This window comes from Nothoprocta perdicaria, unplaced genomic scaffold (assembly GCF_003342845.1).
Source record: "Nothoprocta perdicaria isolate Ctin4 unplaced genomic scaffold, notPer1 scaffold_473, whole genome shotgun sequence".
In the NCBI taxonomy this organism is placed as follows: domain Eukaryota; kingdom Metazoa; phylum Chordata; class Aves; order Tinamiformes; family Tinamidae; genus Nothoprocta; species Nothoprocta perdicaria.
The window spans coordinates 175,828-183,688 of NW_020455725.1; positions in this window are offsets into that span (position 1 = coordinate 175,828).

Genomic DNA, 7,861 nt, shown 5'->3' on the forward strand with positions numbered 1-7,861 from the left:
CTCCCTGTGCTGGGCCGCTGATAAGCTGCATGGTAGCTGTCCAATGGGAGATATATGCTAAAAAGTCTGCTGCTGAGCCAGAAAAGTGGCAAATCACTCATTTTGGATGAACTTTGCTTGAACTTTACTCATTATACGCCCATTAAAATGCCAGAACACACCTCCATCCCAAAAGTTACCCGCCTCCGAGGTACGACCACCCCTCACTGAGCATGCGTTCTAGATTTTCGATTGACTGTACCTTTAAATGAAAGCGAGAAACTTTTTCACCAATCAATAACAATATTAAGTCTGACTCTAGTCACTCAAGCTCCACCTGAATGTAAAGAAAAGTATGGTGAACTAATGACTAAGAACTTGGGGGGAAACATCCATCGTAACTTCTGGATCAGCCAACGGGTGATCCTCCGTCCCTCCCCTTGGGCTGAGGCACCGCCTGAGAAGACTAAGAACTTGGAGGAAATAATCCATCATAACTCTTGGATCAGTCGATGCGCTGATTCCCCTTCCCTCCCCTCGGAATGTAACATCGCCTGAGAAGACTAACAACTGAGAGGGAAGAATCCATCATCACCCTTGGGTCAGTTGACAGGCTGATCCCCCTTCCCTCCCCTCGGGTTGAGACGCCGCCTGAGGAGACTCGAGACTGAGAGCCCTCTCCCATCTTCTGGGGTGAGTGATGATTGCACATTTGTACATCAGAGCTAGCTAAAAAAACCCCATGCTGTAGTAGAGAATTTCATATACTGACATCCGAAACCTGCTTTGTAAATATTACATTTGAATAAATCATACTGTTTGTGAACTCGACTACTTGTTTGGGGAGAGGCAATCGGACCTACAGTTGGCAGACTGTTCGTGAATATGATACTGCCAGAATTGAGCTTATAGCTGATCAGGCTATTTGGAAACTCAATTTGCTCCTAGGAAGGCGACTGGACCTAGGATCCACGAACTGTTGGTGAATCCAGTACTGCCAGAATTGAGCTTATAGTTGATCGCACTATTTGGGAACTCGATTCGCTCCTAGGAAGGCGATTGGACCTATGGTCCACGGACTGTTTGTGAATCCAATACTGCCAGAATTGAGCTTATACTGGATGATGCTATTTGGGAACTCAATTCACTCCTAGGAAGGCGATTGGACCTATGGTCCATAGACTGTGAATCCGATACTAATTTGATATCTCCTCTCCCACCACCACCACTACAGCTTTCAAACTGCAACATTTTCACACACAATAACTGCAATGTAGAGAGATAATGATGGCAGACTTAGGTATGTATTTCAATTATTTTGTAGATTAGAAATGGATGAACCTCTGATTTTGACTAGGACTAGAGACCAAAATATTGACAAGCATATGTGCATGTGTATGTATATATATGGTTTCTCATCTAGTTAGGCTAGCAGTTATTATGAATTGTCAAAAAAAAAATGTGTTCCACTAGAATATGCAACTCACCTTTGACTACCTTGAAATATTTGTGACCTGAAAACCTTCTAAAATGTCCATGGAGCTTTGGGAAGAGTTATATGATACCATTGCACTAATTGAGTTTTTAAATGTTGATTCTTGAAAGTGCTTTTAGAGTTCAAGCTTTTTTTCCTTTTGACTTTGCTGTTAATTTAGAGCAAAGAAATTCTGTAATTCAAGGAGTCTCCTATAATCCGTTAGTCATTAACATGTCACAATTCTCTGGATTGGATTAACAATTTTCTTTGGGACACAGTGTATGACTTGTAGAATATCTTGTGTCAAAACATGCTACTACGAATCTCTAGCGTGAAAATTAGTGGCATGGTTGTGTTTCTCCAGAAGCAGCAAATGCTGTGTGCATCTGGATTGGGAGATTTTTTTTTTTTTGTATTAGATGTAGACTCTGACTTCTGTGTACTGCTGAAATTTAAATTCTCACAGACCATAACTGAAGATCTGCTGCTCTCTGCATAAACAATATATCTATGTGAGCATTGAATTTCTGTTATTTTAGATGAATGTAAGGCTTCTAAACAGTCTTTGTGGCACTGCCTTTACAGAACCAGGGGGAGAATTCATGGGCATACAGCAGTTGCTCTGGAAATATACTTAAGTCCTCATATGGTAAATCAGGCCAATTGCAAATAATCAGTCTTCATATGTCAGTTATTAATGTATAGTTTCTTTTTTGTTGTTGTTAAGAACAGTAGAAGAGAGGCAATCTGGAGAAATGTCTTTAATTACAAAAGTTAAAATATTTTATTTATTCACAACATGGTCATTTTAACAGATGGTAGTCCAGAAAGTTTAGGGCACTTTCCAAAAAGTATGGTAGGATCTGCTATTTAAATTTGATTCCTCTCTCACACAAGCCTCAAGAGACATTCACCGAATTAGCAGAGAGCAAATAATTAATGCTAGGGTTTTGGTGTGCCAGTTATTCAGCTACCTCTTTTGATCAGTCTATGCTGGATGACGCAGTTACAAAAACTTATATGGTGATGGGGGGGTGGACTCGGGGGGTTGGACTCGATGACCTCTGAGGTCCCTTCCAAACTTCGGCATTCTATGATTCTATGATTCTATGATAACAGATAGTAGATCCTGGATAGGACTTTTCCACCTATGACTTGTCTCTCATCTCAAAGAGGAGACCTTGAAAATCTTGAGAATGTTACTCCATAAGCTTCTTGCTGTGTGAATGGCAGTTTTCTTCCTTCATTGATAATATTTCTGTTCAACTGGAAGCCTAAAATCACACATGATGAAATTTCTGATTAAAAGATAAAATATACTACATCATGAACATGTAAAGATAAAAAGTTATGAAAAAATGCTAGTTCTTGAAGACAGAATGTGGTATTCATCATATATTTTGAAGTTATAATTATATTGTAACAGTCTAAAAATCTCAGTTTCCAGAACTTGCTTTGTTATTGATTTTCACAAGCTTATCTAGATTGTAAAAGACGGAGGACATTAAAGGCTTTTTCCTTCCTTCCTTTTTGCAATGCTTTCAGTGCTTTTCTTGAGATCTTGCCTTCCTAACTTTTGGGGAAACCTCTCTCTTCCAAATGCCACCCATGACATTTCATGTCCTTGTCATTTCTGAGGGGTTGATTTACAATGCATGCATGTGGAATCTAGCATATGATTAGGTGTGCAGCCCAACAAACATGGATGTAAGAATGAAATCTGGGAGGAGTGACAGTGCAATAGTCCACATATGCTGCATAGAAAAGCGCATCAGACTTTGCCTGACAGAACCCATCATAAAGTGGGGACTGCAGCAGGAACTGTAAAGTACAGCATACCCTAACTGGCAGCACCATGCTAATTGAACAGTGTGGCACAACACAACATTCACAGCACAACACTGGAGTGATGTCATTGAGAGCTTGGTGTGCTTCTCCCACAAAGCTGGAATGGTGAAATCTGAGACAGCGTTAGTAGTGTGGGGTGGGAAGTCAAGTGACAGAAGGGTAGCAACTGCATGGCATGGTTTGATGTACTAATGATCTCAGTACCCAATACTGCTGTTTTGTGTTGACACAATGCTGCAGTAGTTGTATAATACAGCACAATATAGCAGCACCTGCCGTTTATGGGTGTGCTAATGTTGCACTGCACTAATTCTTTTTGGTTTGCTTTGCTTTACTTTTTGTACACTATTCATTACTTCTCTTTCATGCATTTTGTCATTTGCAACTTACTTCACTGATTTCATTTAGCCAGTTCACATCCTTCATAGATGGAAATACAAAATGGAAATGTTCTTCTTTTAAAAGAGAACTCTGTAGACTTCTGCACACTGCAGAGTGATTCCATATTAATCTCACAACCTCATGATTTGCTCAGTAAATAACAATGCCACATCTCATTCACAAAAGAAGGGAAGAAACAGACATTTTATTCCTCTTCCCCTCCCCCTTCTTCCTCTTTTTTACCTGCAAAGTTCTTATTTGAAGGCATTTGCCACTGTATTCAGGAGTTTTATTTGTAACTTTTTGTTGTAGATTCAAAAATTCCTGGTCTTTTTTCTTTTGCCATGTAAGATTGAAGAGCTAAACTTGATTTGACTGAAAGCCTCAGTGTCCCTGAATTAACACCTAGGAAGAGTTAGAATTTTGGAGCATATATTAGTAATCACCTGTCTGGACTAGCTTCATAACTGATAAGAAAACACCCCATATCTTAGTAACACTACAGACCAAAGAAAACATTTATGTATTGATACAAATCAATGCTATCTTACTATATCTGTAGAGGGAACTTTCTGGGAAAACAAACAAACAAACAAAAACCTAAAAAAACAGTCCAGTAATTTGTCCACTTTAGATTCTTAACTTGATATTTGCAGGAGTAACAAGTTAATCAGAACTGTATATTGAAATTTCTGTTTTTCTTCTACCCAGCACCATCAGACAACTTATCCAACGTCTAGTAAATATCCTAGAATAAAATCTTGCTCCTCAACACCTGCATTAATATAGCACTTAATGTTACCTTAAGCACCGTCAATGCTCCCTGCTAAAACTGCAAATGTATATACTGACTATAACATTACCTATTTCATGGGTATTGGAACAAATATACATTGGTATAAGGACCAAATATATATCTGCTATGAACAGGTGTATGCTGTTCATGGCAGATATATCAATGGGACACTACACAAAACATTACTAGTTTTTATTATTGCTACACTTCTAATGCGTAATATCTTGTTTTCTGATTTTATAGATGAACTTAACAAGCAAAGGACTTGCCAACATTTTCACTTGAAGTCTAAATCTGGCCTGTAAACTGAGTATAGATTCTTAAATTAGTGCTTAATTAATCTCAAGTGTTTCAAAGCCAATTCAGCTTGGTGTGCCATGGGAACAAGTGTACGTTGTGCCACCATCATAGCAAAAGGCTTTTCTTCTAGGCAAGATCTAATGACTGTTTCCCCAAAAAAACTATAGTTACCAGTGCCCACGAAGGAATAAAACTAGATAAGTTTTAGTCTTCCTCATCTTCTGGTAACAGATTGTCTAAGATAAATTAGGTAATAAGTAAAGTCTATAATTTGCAGATAATTCTTTAAACAAATAGCCATTGACTTTTTGGCAGAGTAGTTATAAACTTGTGTCACAGAAAATGAAACTAGAAACACCTGTCAAAGTAGCTTTTCCAAGTGTCTCACAAGTTCATGTCATTTTCGAGCATTATCAAGTTTCCACTTTCATAAGCATCACAATCTTTTCAAATTTTTGTGATAAAAGTTAATACTCAAGATCTACTCAGTATATAATATTAGTAAATATTCACCATCTAGCTCTTCTCTTCAGAGTATATAATCATTTAATTTTTTTATTACCTTTGTAATAATTACAAAATAAAATATGTGCACACGAGATGTGCTATTAAAGAGAGGTATTTCCCTACAAATGCATGAATAATCTGGGTGCTGAGCAAGATCTTGTTGGTCAGAATTATTCCACTTATCATGTACATGAATGTCAATGTCATAAATTTGGAGTCCTGGGAATTAGTCCATTTGTTTTCAATGGTTGAGAACGGAAAACTCAAAGGATGACTGAAAGTAATCAAATACAGAATCACAGAATCATAGAATTGCTGAGGTTGCAAGGGACCTCTGGAGATCATCGAGTCCAAGCCCCCTCTACCCACAGGGTCACGTAGAGCATGTGGCACAGGACTGCATCCAAGTGGGTTTTGAGTATTTGCAGAGAAGGAGATTCCACAACCTCTCTTGGCACCTTGTTCCAGTGCTCTGTCACCCTCACAGTCAAGAAATTTTTCCTTAAGCTCCTGTGGAACTTTTGATACTTCAGTTTGTGACCATTTTCTCTAGTCCTATCGCTGGCCACCACCGAGAAGAGGCTGCTCCCTCATCCCCCATCCTTAAGGTATTCATACGTACCTATCAGATGCCGACTCAGCCTTCTTCAGGCTGAACATGCCCAGCTCTCTCAGCCTTTCCTCATAGGGCAGATGTTTCACGCCCCATGATCACCCTTGTAGCTCTGCACTGGACTCTCTGTAGCAGCTCCACATCCCTCTTGTACTGGGGAGCCCAGAACTGGACACAATACTCCAGATGTGGCCTCACCAGGGCTGAGTAGAGTGCGATGATCACCTCTCTCAACCTGCTGGAGACACTCTTCTTAATGCATCCCAGAATCCCATTGGCCTTCTTGCGCACGAGGGCACACTGCTGTGTCATGGCCAACTTGTCATCCACCATGACACTCAGGTCCCTCTCTACAGAGTTCCCCTCCAACAGGTCAGTCCCCAGTCTGTACCGATATATAGCATATAGTACACATTAAAGTATGTTGATGTTTCTCTTTGTCTGTTCAATAGAAATTATTTGTTCTGCTCTTGGACAAGTGATCCAAAAAGCTGAGAAAATGTATGTGTTATTCACTTGTAAATAAAGCAGTGTATACTACAACATTCTGTGGGGTTAATTTGTGCATAAAACTGGCAAAGACATCTTTTGTTTTGAGGTGGGGGGAAGAAGGGAGGGCACAATACTGATACTCTTTCTGAAATAAGAAAAGGTGGAGGACTTAGTCTTTAGTATGCATCTAGGAAAACTGTTTAAACTGTATAAATAAATATTCAGTAAATATATATTTCAGTTACTTCAGAAACTCTTGTTTTTTTCAAGTAACCATAAAAGTTTCAGTATTTCAGACCCAAATAATAGTTTTGTCAATTCTATATGTGAAAGTAATAATCTGGTCTATTCATTTTTTTATATTTATATTTCTGATGGTGATTAGCAAATTTTAGAATTTAATGAAATCATAATAAAAGTAAAATGCCAGTGATAAAAAGCTCATGTATCAAAAGTATACATTTTTGCATCTATTTGCCATAAAAAGGAAGGAGATTTTTAGCATTGGATAGGAGACCTACATTTCATCTATCTACCTATTAACCCACAATCACAGGTATCTTTACCTTCATTCTAGGATTGGGATCCCTAGACAAAACAAGACAAAGGGAAATAGAGCAATAGAATAAGCAAGTTATTTTACGTAACTTACACAACCGCCTTTAACAGCATCCTCCAATCACCGGGGACTGTTTTAGTTAACTAACATATAACATAGGACACCTTAAGGAACTTAAGTTGCTTCAAGGCTAAAATAATAGATTTACAGTGATTTTATGACCTCTCCAGCTTTTACATTCTCTGTTTGTCTTGCTTGTGTTCTGTTAAACAAGAAGTGTGTTGTGACCCATAATTGCAGGCAGGTTTGGAGGAGCTTTTCTGCCGTGGTGTCCAAGCTGTCTCCATCTGCCACTGTCTTGTGTCCTTCCCATGGGGGGATATGGATAATTTTTCAGTCAATTAGTAGAAGGGTTGCTTTTGTTCTCCGACTGCACCCCTATGGGCTCCTCTTACACCCTGGACACAGCATTCAGATGTTGGTAGTTTTCAAAAGGCATATCATGTTAATTCTTTTTTCCTGACCTTTGTGACATTGTTGGGCAAATGCTGCCTCCTGTAATCACACTTACATTAAATTGTGTAGACTAACTTTAGAATGTTTTTAATGTGAATATTAATAATACATGTAGCAATGGCTATTCTTAAATGAGTACTCAAATGTTATATTGAAACCTAGTCTTAATTTTTGTTCAGGAGAAATAAGCTGGTATATTAATACTCCAAAATAATCATTATTTTGTATCTAGTTTGCTCCCTTACGAGGAAAAAAAGTTTTAAACAATCTCTTTTTTTTTCTATTTATCTTCTAGCAATAAGCATTTAAATGCTGAATGTAAAAATTGGGTTATGAACAATAGCTCTAGTTTCAGTGAAAAGTATATATTAAAAGAAACAGAGAGCTTTAAAT